Consider the following 11,956-nt stretch of genomic DNA (forward strand, 5'->3'; position numbering starts at 1 on the left):
CATGCAGGAGAAGTGGAGTCAGAAAAATCTGAGGCAGCAGGTTAGGAAGCTCACAGGTACAGGCAGTGGTTACCAAGAGTGAAGTCTTTAGGTGCCTGTGAACTGGCCTGTGTCTTTGTGATCTAGGTGTCCAGAGAACACACAAGAATCCTCAATGAACTCACTCCCTAAAATTAGTGAGTGGGACCATACTGTCCTCTCTGGTGGATTAACTCCAGGCAGACTCCCAACCCTGGCTTCTTTAGGACATGGTGTGAAATTGGTGTGAAATACAGTCACCTCTGACCGAGGCAATGGCATTTCTTCTTGACACACACACACACACACACACACACACACACACACACACAGAGAGAGAGAGAGAGAGAGAGAGAGAGAGAGAGAGAGAGAGAGAGAGTTAGTTAGTTAGTTAGTTCAACAGAATCAATGAGTGAGAACAACTCCATTGTAAGTCAGACAAGGATCCCATGGCTTCGTTACAGCACTATCTGTGTAGTGTGCTCAGGTGATGTCCGGTAATCTGAGTCAGAGTCTTTCACTTTATTTACTATCCAGAAAAAAAAAAAAAAAAAACAACCCCTCGCCCCCACTTTTTGGTTTGTTTTTCAACACAGGGTTTCTCTGTGAAGCCCTGGCTGTCCTGAAACTTGCTTTGTACACCAGGCTGACTAGTCAGAGATCCACCTGCCTCTGCCTCCGGAGTGCTGGGAATGAGGCAATTTATCAAAGGCCTGCTGGACTCTTTTTTTCTTTACCTCATTTCCTTCCCACTCCCCCAACTCCACGACCAGCCTTCGGTCCCTTATGAGAGCCAGATCATGCCTTTAGCCGCTGTCAGACCACTGTAGTCCTTACGATTTTCTTTTTTAACCCCTGAGTTTCTTTGGAAGCCTAGCTTCCTGCAGTTAAGGCTTTTGGGAGCGATGGCGGGGCGGGGGTCGGGGCACGCGATCACATTTTTATTGCTCTTTACGTTTTAGATCTGTAAGCAATCGGGAGCCCGTGTCGGCAGAAGGGAAGGAGCGCGAGGAGGCGAGGCCGGCAGGACAGACCGGAGGAGACCTGGGGGACAGAAGGTGCTCGCGCTTTAGGAAGAGGAATGGGAGAGGGAAGAAAGTCTGCTTTGATATCGGAAGTATTTAGGACAGGACGTACGTTCTAAGGGAAAATAAGGCTTTCAAATTGGAGGCGAACTTGTTGAAGGTAAGGAGAAAGAAGGGAAGGGACAGCGGGGAGCTTGAAAGGGGACAAGAAGCGTGAATGGGAAGCATGGGGAAAGCCGTAAAAGGCCCCATCTGCCTGCGGGCCCTAGAAGTGGGGTCTAGATACCGCCGGCTGCAGGGGCTTGGGAGGATCGACTATAGTAGTCACGTGGGCACATGCGTGCCTCCCTGGTCTCTGCTCCAGCCCCTACCCAGTCATATGCAAGGAGGAAGGGTGCTTGTGTCTCCTAGGCGTCCCGGAAGCCAGTAACATCTTCCAGGACCCAGGGCTTTCCCGGACAGTTCATAGGGTGCATTAGGGCAACAGGTTGGGCGTAGGTTGTTGAGAGCATGGCCACAGCCTAGTCCTCAAAGCCTCCTGGAGAGCTTGACTCTGCCACTTGGTGGCGGAGAGCCGGAGCGACAGGGCTGGGGACCGGCAGGATTGCTTTGGCGAAGATGGTTCTTCCGGGTTCCCTAAGGGACCAGAAGACTCCCTTCTTTTCCTTTTGCCAGATTAGCAAATGGGATTCTCAGCTTCCTCCACTCTTGGCTTCATCGCACCCTAGAGGATGCCCCGCCGAGGCTCAAACCGGTTGGCAGGCGGGTTGGTGTCTAAATGGAAAAAATTTCAGGTTTGTGGAAGTAGAGACAGGTCGCTGACACTATCTAGGAGAAAAGCGTGCCTATCGAGGTATCACCGGCTCTGCAATGTGATATCCATCACCCGGTACTTCTCTCCGCTCCACGGGTGCCCACTAACACTTTTGGGCCTCCCAGTTTCTCCTTCCTCCTCTGTCCTCCGCCCCGCCTCAGCAGTTCCTTCGGCTCTGACCATTCCCCTACTCCCAGGGATTGATCACCCCCAAACTGGACATTGAGTCACGTCTTCCTACCCAACAGGTTGGAGCAGCCCAAGCTTATTGACTTCATGGTTCAGCCACGGACAAAACTTTTGTTTTATTTCTCCCCAAAGATGTATTTATTTTAAAAGTCAGTCTCCGTATTCTTTTTGTATAAATATTGTGAAGGGAAAACTCGACCTGTCAAAACAAATGGACCCTGACCCTTTTCTACCTCGGTGTTTATGGGGTTTCATTTCACTCTAGCTGAAATTTATTCGTGGCAGATTCTCTTGGTACATGATTCCGATGTTGCTCTCGCTATTGGGATGGGGATGAGAAGGTGTGGGGGTTCGAGGGGAGGAACTCCAAGGAGGACAATGCAGTTTACTGGGTCTTGATAGGCAAACAGCTTCATTTTCTTCCGAGTTTTTTTTTTCCCTGAATGCTTCTGGTTAGTTCCTGTTTTTTATTTTCATTTTTCTTCTTAAAGGTAAAATTTCCTCTTGAAATATTTAAGAGAATTGGGACCCATAGGATTCTTTAGTCTATGTGCCACCTATGAGTATTTTTCTACACCTGGGTTAGACAGCGTTAATCTAGTCCAACCAAAGCCATTCTAATTCTAATTTACTAGCCATCCCGACTAAAGGGTGGTGGTGGTGGTGGTCTGAGCCTTGGGAGAAAGAAAGCACTTTGAAGACTTCATATGATGTTCACTCCTGGATATACCCATAAAACCTCTCATTGAACCATTTGTTCAAAAGTGAGAAGAAAAATGCTTCAAACACGTTTGTACCTATGGTAATGGCCCATTGCACGGGACAGTGACATTTATAGTGTTAATTCCAACCCTGTCTGAAGACAGTGGGCTGGCTTTGTAGGCACCAAGGGCAGGTCGCGTTTCAGGCGATCTTCCTTGCCCATCCCCTTCCAACTCAGTTTCACACACCTCTGATGTGCGGTTTGTGTGTTTGCAAAAGGGGATGCTGTTCATTCCCTCCCTCCTCCTCCTTCTTCCCTCCTCCCTCCTCCCCCCACCCCGTTGCAACCCGGAAGAGCTCTGCTGTCTACACTGAGCCAAGGGAGGCAGAGGGGAGGGGGCTCTTAGCAAGGATTCACATCATCCAGGTTTTACCTCTGGCTGGAAGCCTGGCTGAGATGCAGTGAAGCCACCTCCGCACTGGGGCTGCTGCGGGAGCTTCGGCAACAGTGGTGAAGTCTGCCTGTCATTCTGCCTTCAGATCTCCAGCAAGGCCGGTGGGAAAAAAAAATAAAAAACAGCTGGCCTTCAGGAGAGAGCTGCCCTGGTCAGTGAGTACATAGCTATCTCCTTTTCCTCAGTTCTCCTTCTCCCTGCACCACGTGGAGAGAATTAAGAGGAGGTCTCCCCCATGGGGACAGCTGCTTCTGGAAGAAATGAACTAGACCCCGACCCTTTATTGTTCTTTCTGGGCACTGGAAGTCTTTGGCTTCCTGCAGTGACCTTGGGTGATCATGGTGTGGGAGTGTGTGGATGCCCTTGTTTGGAGGAAGGAGCTAGCAGAACTTGGGGTGCAAAGAAAAACTGAATTGGGGGGAGTAAGAGCTGGCGGGATGTTTGGAAAGGGCTCTGGGTAGCTGCTTTTCACTGCATGGAGAACAGAGCTTTAGAGGAAACAGCCCATCTGCTCAGGAGCTTTCTCTAAAGGTGGCTGCTGTGCCCAAGTGTCAACTGCATGTTTACTTTTTCCAGCTTACAAGGGTATGTTTAGGTTCATTGTCTGCGTATCATCTAAGAAACATGTGCACTGTGAGACAAAGTTGGAGTCCAGATGTGACAACATCTGGCATCCCCTCAGGGTAACTAGTGGTCGGTAGGCACCCTTGCTTACAGAAGCACCCTGCAGTGGGAGAGAAAACCAGTTTCCCAGAGAGTGTGACCAGAATTCCGTGGAGGGAGAAGGCAGAGGGGATAAAATTTGGATATTTTTTCTGGGATAGCAGACCAGCAGACCTCCAATATGTCATTCAGAAATAGATCACAGAGAGAGAGAGAGAGAGAGAGAGAGAGAGAGAGAGAGAGAGAGAGAGAGAGAAAGAGAGAGAATGTTAAAATGCAAGGAAAGTCTGGTGAATCTGAGATATGAGCAGGGCGGTTGTTCTTTTATATATATATAATATATATATTTAATATAATATATATAATATATATTTAATATATATATATATATATCTTTAATAGAGCGGGCTGACAAACTGACAGGTGTAATTCCATCCAGAGTAGGAATGAAGTAACAGTGCCTGCTGGATCCTCCTTGGCGTAGATGTATTTCCATATTTCTTGACCGATTCTTCCCCTTATAGATCACACTGGGACCCTGAAATCACAGTTTGTGAGACCCAGAACTCTGTAGGGACAAATAATGACGATAGCCTTTCTGCAACTGTCACTCTTTGGTGGTGGTGGTCGTGGGCTGTCCCCCCATCGGCAGGTTGATAGCCAAGGAATCCCAGAGAGCCTGGTTTAATGAGTCCAGGTATTTCTAAACAAGATGCTCAGCTGCCCAAATAGCTGTTCCTGAGGAAAAGGGCTTCCTATAAAATGAAAATAAAAACATTCTCTATCCATTTGAACTAGGACTAGACATAATTTCTATCCTGCTCCACCAAGACTCATCATGTTGGTATCAATGAACTCTGTTTACTGATTGATTTAGCAGTAGGATTTTGCAGAAGGCCCAGCTTCAAGGTTCAAGCCAGGGTGTCAATGAGGCCTACGTTTTTCTGGCTCCAGGACACAAACAGGGCATAGAGAATGCCATGCATGGTGGTGGTCAACATCACCCTCTACATAAACAGTCCTTGCTGGCAGCCCCAGATTTCCCAATCCTTTTCAGTTACAATCCAAAGCCCAGACACGGAGAAGTGATCCGGCATTTTCCTTTATTTCCTATTCTGACACTGCCTTCTTGCAGAAAACGAGTGTGATGGGGTTCTGGCATAGGCGTATTGAAGGGATGGGTGCAAGCAGTAGGAAAGCTAGTGTCCTGTGTGTTTGCCCGTCGCCCAAAGCTACACAGAAAGGCCCAGGGAAGTTGCAGGTATATGGGAGTCCTAAGGCTTTCACCTCCTTCTGCAATTTGTATGCCCTGCAGTGAAGACTTTGATAGAGAAAGAAGGATTCTGACACTGTGAGTGGGACAGAAGGGGGAAACCTTCTGTTCTCTAGCTCTGGGCTATTTTAACTCTCTCTAGGCTACCCCGGAGGGTTGTTTTATTCTTGATGTTTCACACTTGAGTATGTGTTCCTTTTCAGATATGCCTTTGTGTACCAATCCAATAGTTCTGATCACCCCTCCCCCACTAACGGTTGGAATAACCCGGGAGGTTCATTAACCGTGGGGGAGAGAGCACCCTTTGCTTCCTTCTGGGTCCAACAGGGCTAGGGTGTTGTCGAGTGAGTGCACAGGCAAGTTGGACGAGGAAGGGTTGCTAGGCGCTCTCTCAGAGGTCCCGGTTTGTTGTCCGGAGGAGTGGTCTGCAAGGAGCTAGTGATGGGTAAGCACGTGCGTCTGGTGGTTGTTTAATTTTATGTAACAAATTGCTGGAGCTCACTTCGCGGAGGTGGCAGGCTGTGGAGGGTGCCCAGTAAGCCAAGACCTGGACCCGAGAGTCGCAGGCAGGCAGGCAGGCAAGCAGGCAGGCAGGCAGGCAGGCAGATAGTAGCTCTGGGCAAAGAACCCGTGGTGCCCGGGAAGTCTTGATTTTGATAGTCTGAGCCAGGCATACTCATGATTTTTTCTATGGGTATCACCATCTTGTTCAAAGACACTAATGGTAATGATTCAAGGGTTTTTTTTTTTTTTTTAAATCCTCTGCTCGTCCCAGGATCCGAGGCGTATCTCCTGCTTTTCCACCTTTGGTGTGAAGCCCACATCTCTCGTCCACCGTGGATTGTCTTTCAACAATCGGCATTCCAATTCCTTAGGCTATTCGAGATGCAAAAGCTCCACATCTCCAAGAAAAAGCCCACTTTCTCCTTTTGAAACCTCCAAAGCTCCAGAGGAGAGTGGGCTGAAGCAGGCGCTGGGAACTGGGGAGTGCCTCAACTAGCCGGGAGAACCTAGAGGCCAGGATTGAACCTAGCAAGGTGACCAAAGCTGGCCCTCCTCAGCCTCACAGCTTTACCGTATTTACTAAGACCAAGGGGCCTGGCCTGTGTGTTTAAGCGTCGAACTCTAACCAGCTGGCTCCGGATTTTCTTGGACGCCACGCGGAATTCTAGGTGCTTTAAAGGTGGGGCCTGGGGCTTTCCTGGGAGCAGGCCAGGTCTAAAGGCAGTGAATATCCTACTGAAAATTAATGGTGCCAAAGGGCAAAGGAGCGGCTGCCGGAGCCTGCACTTCCCAATGGGTCACCCGCATCCTTTCTTCTTTCCCACGGTCCTTCTAGGGATAGATAGAAAGTGCACACCTTCTTCTTTCAGGATTAGTTCTTTCTCTTCCCACCCTAGGCTTAGGCTCTCCAGTCACCATCTCCGTCGCGTGTGCTTTGTTCTATTCGAAAGCAGAAATCCCCGGTCTTCTCCCTGTCTGCCTGCCCCTTTCTGCTTCACCCCTATCTATCCATTTTTTTAAAACCTCGCTATAATCAGGGGTTTTCTCAAGCGGGGGAAAATAATAGTAGCTGAGGGAGGGCAAGAATCCTTCGAAGATGAAGGCGAGGGCTGGGGCTGGGCTGGGGCTGGGCTGGAGCTGGGCTCGGAGTGCGAGGGGGTTAATTGCCCAGCATCTCTCTTCTCTGGCACTCTCCTCGCCCTTATCCCGCTCCTCCTAGCTTGGGTAGCTTTCCTCTGGTGTTTTAAACTGTGATAGATGAATAAGCAAAAAAGAAAGAAAAAGAAAAAAGAAAGAAAGAAAATAAAGAAAAAAGAAAAAAATCAAAACACGTAATCCAAACAGTGGCTCATTTCGTTTGGGAAGTGGAGCCCAGACTCCGGGTGGGTGGGCGTGGGAGCCGGGAGATCTGCGGGTGCATAGCCTTTTTATTCAAGTTCGCATGGTTCCCCCCCCCCCCGACCCCCTCCCCCAGGCTTCTATTTCCAGCTTCTTCTAGTGTCCAGTGACTTTTAGCATCCTTCTTTCTCTACATCATTAAAGTTCCCATGTCTACTGTTTTAATTGGAAAGGTGTCTGCGTTGGGGAGCCTCAGCCAGCATGGCTAACTGCCTGCTTCGTTTTCCACCGCGGTTCGATTTTGCTCTCCTTTCTGCATTTCAGCTCATGCGGGGTCGAGGTGGGGGGAGAAAAGGGGACATGGGGAAAGCTACGGTGATAACGTAATAGTGTTTAACCTGTGAGGTCTGGGTCGCCGAGGCAAAGCGGCCTCCCCAGGCGTTTTGTATGCTCAAGCCAAGCTGGCTGGTGGCGCCTTGGGATTGTGTCCCCGGCATAACTCTCCTGCTCTGCAGCCGGCGAGCTATTTATACAGCGTTACCTGTACTATTCTCGTATCCAGTAAAAATCCTCGCCCGGTCTGGGTAACCTAATCCGGAGGCTGAAACGGAGGAGGGGGTTCTGGGGCTGGCTCCAGAGAAGGAAGTGTGTTGTGAGACTTAAGCGGGGTCTCTTATTTGCTCCTCCCCCGATTAGGAAGGTAATTCGGATTTGGTTCGAGGAACCGAGGCGGGGAAGTAAGATTGAGACTTGGATTCTTGTCCCAGCCTTCCAGGCTTTTCTCCTCTCAAACAGGCACTGTGGATAGACGAGGCGGCCTGCAGCTCCAACTCACGCTCCAAGAAAGAACAGTGGTCCGGGGGATGACCAAGGACGAGTCTCCTACCGTGGCCTGCTTGGGGGCAGGTCTAGTTCTCCCTCCCGCCTTTCTTTTACAACTTCCATGCCTAAGACAAAATGATCAAGGAACCCAACCGGTACCTTCGCAACCAGACCCTCCCGGTTATCCCAGGCCTGCTTATTCGCAGAGCCCGGGCGGGGATTGCAGAGTGCACAGAATCGAATTAAACGCAACTCGGTGGTTATTGTCTCTTGCTAATTGCTTCAACAATAGCCACTGTTAAAAACGGATACACCCAATTAAAGGCCCCGCGCGATCTCCCTGGGTTCTCGCCACCGCCCCACTTCCCTAGTCCGAGGTGATGCAGACCTCCGGGTTGCGAACCGGTGGTAAGGGGATACCGGCGCCGGCCCGAGTACCTCTGGCCTCCACTTCCTTCCCAGACGCACAGCGACCACGGTCTTTTCACTTCGTTTTTATTAATCGATCGCATCGAAGGAAGATTGATCGAGCTGGAATGGGAAGGGACTTTTTCCCTAGTCCTTGGGTCGTCGGGGTCCCGGGCTGTGGTGTATTTAGTTTCTGGCCTTCGGTGCTGCTCTGCTTTCTCCCCGACCACCCAGCCCTTCAGATTCCGGGCTTCACTTCAGTCGGTAACCGCGCCATCAGATCCGCCCAGGCCGGCGCCGTGGCTCCGGGAGGAGGGACAAGGCAGTATTGCCCCGCTCCGCTTCCTTCTCCAGCCTGCAAATATTTGCTTCCTCTAGGAGAATCCTACTATTATTCCTCTTGCGCTCTGCATGCAAAGTCCTTAAGTAAACACTCTCAAATGACAGCCCTAGGCATTCCGAGGCACGCTTTCTACCCTTGCCCAGGATTAGTAACTATAGAACCCCCTAGGTTCGGCTTTGCTGGCTGTTCACTCTCCGGAGGGTAGTGCTCAACACCCCCTCCCCATCCCCCAAGGTAGCATCTTTTAGCATCTCGGCCCCGCGGAGCTCGCCTGGCCTCTCCCGGAGTCAGGCTCGGGTTGATAAAGCTGAGTGAATTTCTACCTTTTGGGTCCATGGCCTCAGTGATGAGGCCCAATCACCCGCTTAGCCTTTTTGCAATCAGGGCTTCCAAATTCTGATGGGGACCGGCTGTGTCTACTTCTAGAGGGATGGGGTCTCAACGCCCAAGTGAAGGCGAGTGGGAGGGACCTGAAGATGGGCAAGTGTGTGTGTGTGTGTGTGTGTGTGTGTGTGTGTGTGTGTGTGTGTGGTGAGGGGTGTCCTAGCTTACTCCAAGCATAGAGAAAGTCAGATCCATTTCTTACCCTTTCCCCAAGAGGGCACACATACCCTGCTCAACTCGACGCCTGCAGCAGCAGCCTTAAGGCCTGGGGTTTTCAGATAGGTCAAAAAGGCTCCGGCTACCCAAGTGCACAGCCCCAGATCCCGGTTCTAGCTGAGCCTTCGCCTGCTCCGTTCCAGGATGCTGAGTCCTCAGGGACCCATAGCGTTCCTCAGCCCCTTACCCTATTGAGAGAGGCCTCATGAACTGCAGGAGCCAAAGACTCCAGGCAGCAGCGGCAACAGCATGCTCCTTGATGACTTTCTCTTGCCTTTCCCCCAGCTCCGCCAGATGCTCCGGGGGACGAAGGGGAGTACCGTACACCGAGTCAGACCCGGTGTACCTTGGGGGTGGGGTGGTGGTACTCCAGGTCTTTAGAAAGGCACCCAGGCGGTCCCTAACGAGGCCCGGATCAGCTTTGTAGCTCTGGAACTGGAGGATGGGGACCACCTTTCCCTCCGGCCTCAAGCCCCCTCCCCTCCTCCGCCACCCGCCAAGGGGGGAGGAAGCCCGGCCTGCATCTGCGAGCAGGGCGGGTCAGACCGGCGCCGGTCCTGGCCCAGACCCCCGGAGTCCAGCTCTCAGCCTCAGGCCACGCGCCTCAGCCTCTCCGGACTCGATCCCTTCCCCCTTCTTCCCGGTGGGTCTCGGAGCCGACCTCGGCCCACCCTCCCCGGTATCCCCCTCCTCTCTTTTTCCCTCCCCCTACCCTGCTCTGTGTTTCTGACTCTGGGGCCGGCCCGTGACGTCAAACCCAGTGTGGCGTCGGCGAGACTGGCCGGCGCGGGCCATCAAAAGAGCAACGTCCTCTTTCCCAATTACCCACTGTCAGTCCGGGAACAGGGGCGGACCGGCTGGGAATTACAAGTTAAATACCCCCTACAGGCTGGCTCCGTTGCCCGGGGCATCTAGCCTCAAGCCCCCTACCCCTCTCTGCCAGCCCCAAACTACCTCAGACCAGGAGGGGCCTACTAGATGTTTTATTTTTCCAAGGAAGGGGAGTGTCCTTTGCATCCAGCACAGCTCCTCTGGTGATTGAATTAAGACGAATAATCCTCTCCATCCCCACTACTAAATTTATTAGAGAGGCGCCCCTACTCGGGAAGCCTTCCTTTTCAGAAGTATTTTCTTTTTCAGTCTTTACGTTCTAAGCCTCATAGACTAACACGTTCAAGTCTTGGCGTCAGCAGCTTTCCTGTCTCCAGAAGGATTTCTTTTTGCTCTCTCTTGCTCTCTCTTGCTCTCTCTCTCTCTCTCTCTCTCTCTCTCTCTCTCTCTCTCTCTCTCCCTCCCTCCCTCCCTCCCCCCACCCCACCCCACCCCCAGATCTCGGTGCCCCGGACCAAAGAGATATGCTTACTTGCTTACTTGGGATTTTTTTCCCTCGAAGCTGTGAAGTAAGGTCAGGCTGACTGATACCCTATACAACACATGAGTGATGCAGAAGTAGTATCTTTTTTTCCCCTTTAAACTCTCATTATAAATCTTAATCCCGGGCCTTTTTAGCAAAAATGTATGTGCGGTCTTCTCTGCTTGTTTATGGAATGGTTTCTGGTGAATGTTAGACAGCAACTAAATAATTAAAAGGTTTTGAGAGCGCCGTGAGCTGGATGAGATGCTGGCAGCTTGATTGGCCCAGGAGAGATGAGTTGGTCAAAGAGTGAAAGTAAAAAATCGATATTCTAAGACTGGGCCGCCCTCAGAAACACGTGAGACCAAGGGGTGCAGGATGAACTCAGGAGGGAGACTTATTTTTTAAAAGGTATCTTCATAGTTTGTGTTTAGAAATTCAGCCTTGATTTCAGACAAAGATCAGAGGTAAAAGATGAGGAGTCAAGAGAAGCTCCAAACCCAAGCCCGCAGGGCACAATTCTAAATAAATTTTGTCTTCTTCAAGGGTGGTACTGTAAAAAGAACGCACCCCCTCTTCCCCGCGCTCCACTGGCTTCAAGGTAGACATTGATGACTTTTCTCCACAGTAGAATAGAAGTTATTTGGAACTTTTAAGAAAGGGCTTGTCGGGAACAAGTTTTAAATCGGTGGGTAATATTATGGGGTAAAGAAATAAAGATGGAGTGACGCTTTCAGTTCCGGTAACCCTCCAAAGCGAAGCTCTCTGCCCCGAGGGTGGAACGGGAACACCTTCTCTTACGCTGCCCTGGGGTGCACCCGAAGCCTTTTTCGGACCTTCCTCATCCGGGCTGTGTTTTCTGGACCCAGGCTGCAGAAACCTCAACGCCACTAGGGGATGCAGTGACTCAAAGGACGGAACAGGGCCGCAGAGGTTGGAGCCCATGGGGCGGGGCGACTGCGACCCGGTCGTGGTATCTCCCGATGATTGGTCCTTAGAAATGGTCCCGCCCTCGTCCGCCCCGCCCCCTCCACTGGGCGTCTTCCAACTTCTCTCTTTGGGTCAGCTTTGCTGCCCACCCACTAGACCGGGACCCAGAGACCCACCATGTCCAGGAAAGTTGCCGCTGGGTTCCACCCCGGAGGTCAGGGTTGGGGATTATGGAGGGGACTGTTTTCCTCGAGTGAAAGCAGAATAAAGTAGCACCCCGAGCTGGGAGAAGGGAAAAAGTTAGGCCACTCCAGCAAAGATCAAGTTAGTTGTACACCGTACTTCGGGGACTAGCGAGCCTATGTCTCACCAATCCAGCTTTTTTTTGCATCACGTTGTCACTCAAGTCAAAAGCACGCATTGATTATATCATTAGATCTGAAAAAGACAGCTGCAACAGCTGACGCTGTTCGCGCTGGAGAGGTTTGGGAAAGCAAGCGGAGACCATAACAATAACG

At 51.1% G+C, this 11,956-nt stretch overlaps 1 long non-coding RNA gene across 3 annotated transcripts; it reads left to right on the top strand.

The window, feature by feature from the left end:
- Window positions 1-720: 720 nt before the first annotated feature.
- Window positions 721-6,953, top strand: LOC143443358 (uncharacterized). 3 transcript variants are annotated; one of them, XR_013112273.1, is made up of 3 exons: window positions 721-1,203; window positions 1,719-3,358; window positions 5,915-6,953. It is a non-coding gene; the product is annotated as an uncharacterized LOC143443358 (long non-coding RNA). The 3 variants fall into 3 exon arrangements; XR_013112275.1 differs by having other exon boundaries at window positions 1,719-3,354; XR_013112274.1 differs by lacking the exon at window positions 5,915-6,953 and having other exon boundaries at window positions 722-1,203; window positions 1,719-1,837; window positions 2,106-4,174.
- Window positions 6,954-11,956: the final 5,003 nt, after the last annotated feature.

The sequence above is a fragment of the Arvicanthis niloticus genome, chromosome 8 (genome assembly GCF_011762505.2).
Source record: "Arvicanthis niloticus isolate mArvNil1 chromosome 8, mArvNil1.pat.X, whole genome shotgun sequence".
Lineage (NCBI taxonomy): Eukaryota > Metazoa > Chordata > Mammalia > Rodentia > Muridae > Arvicanthis > Arvicanthis niloticus.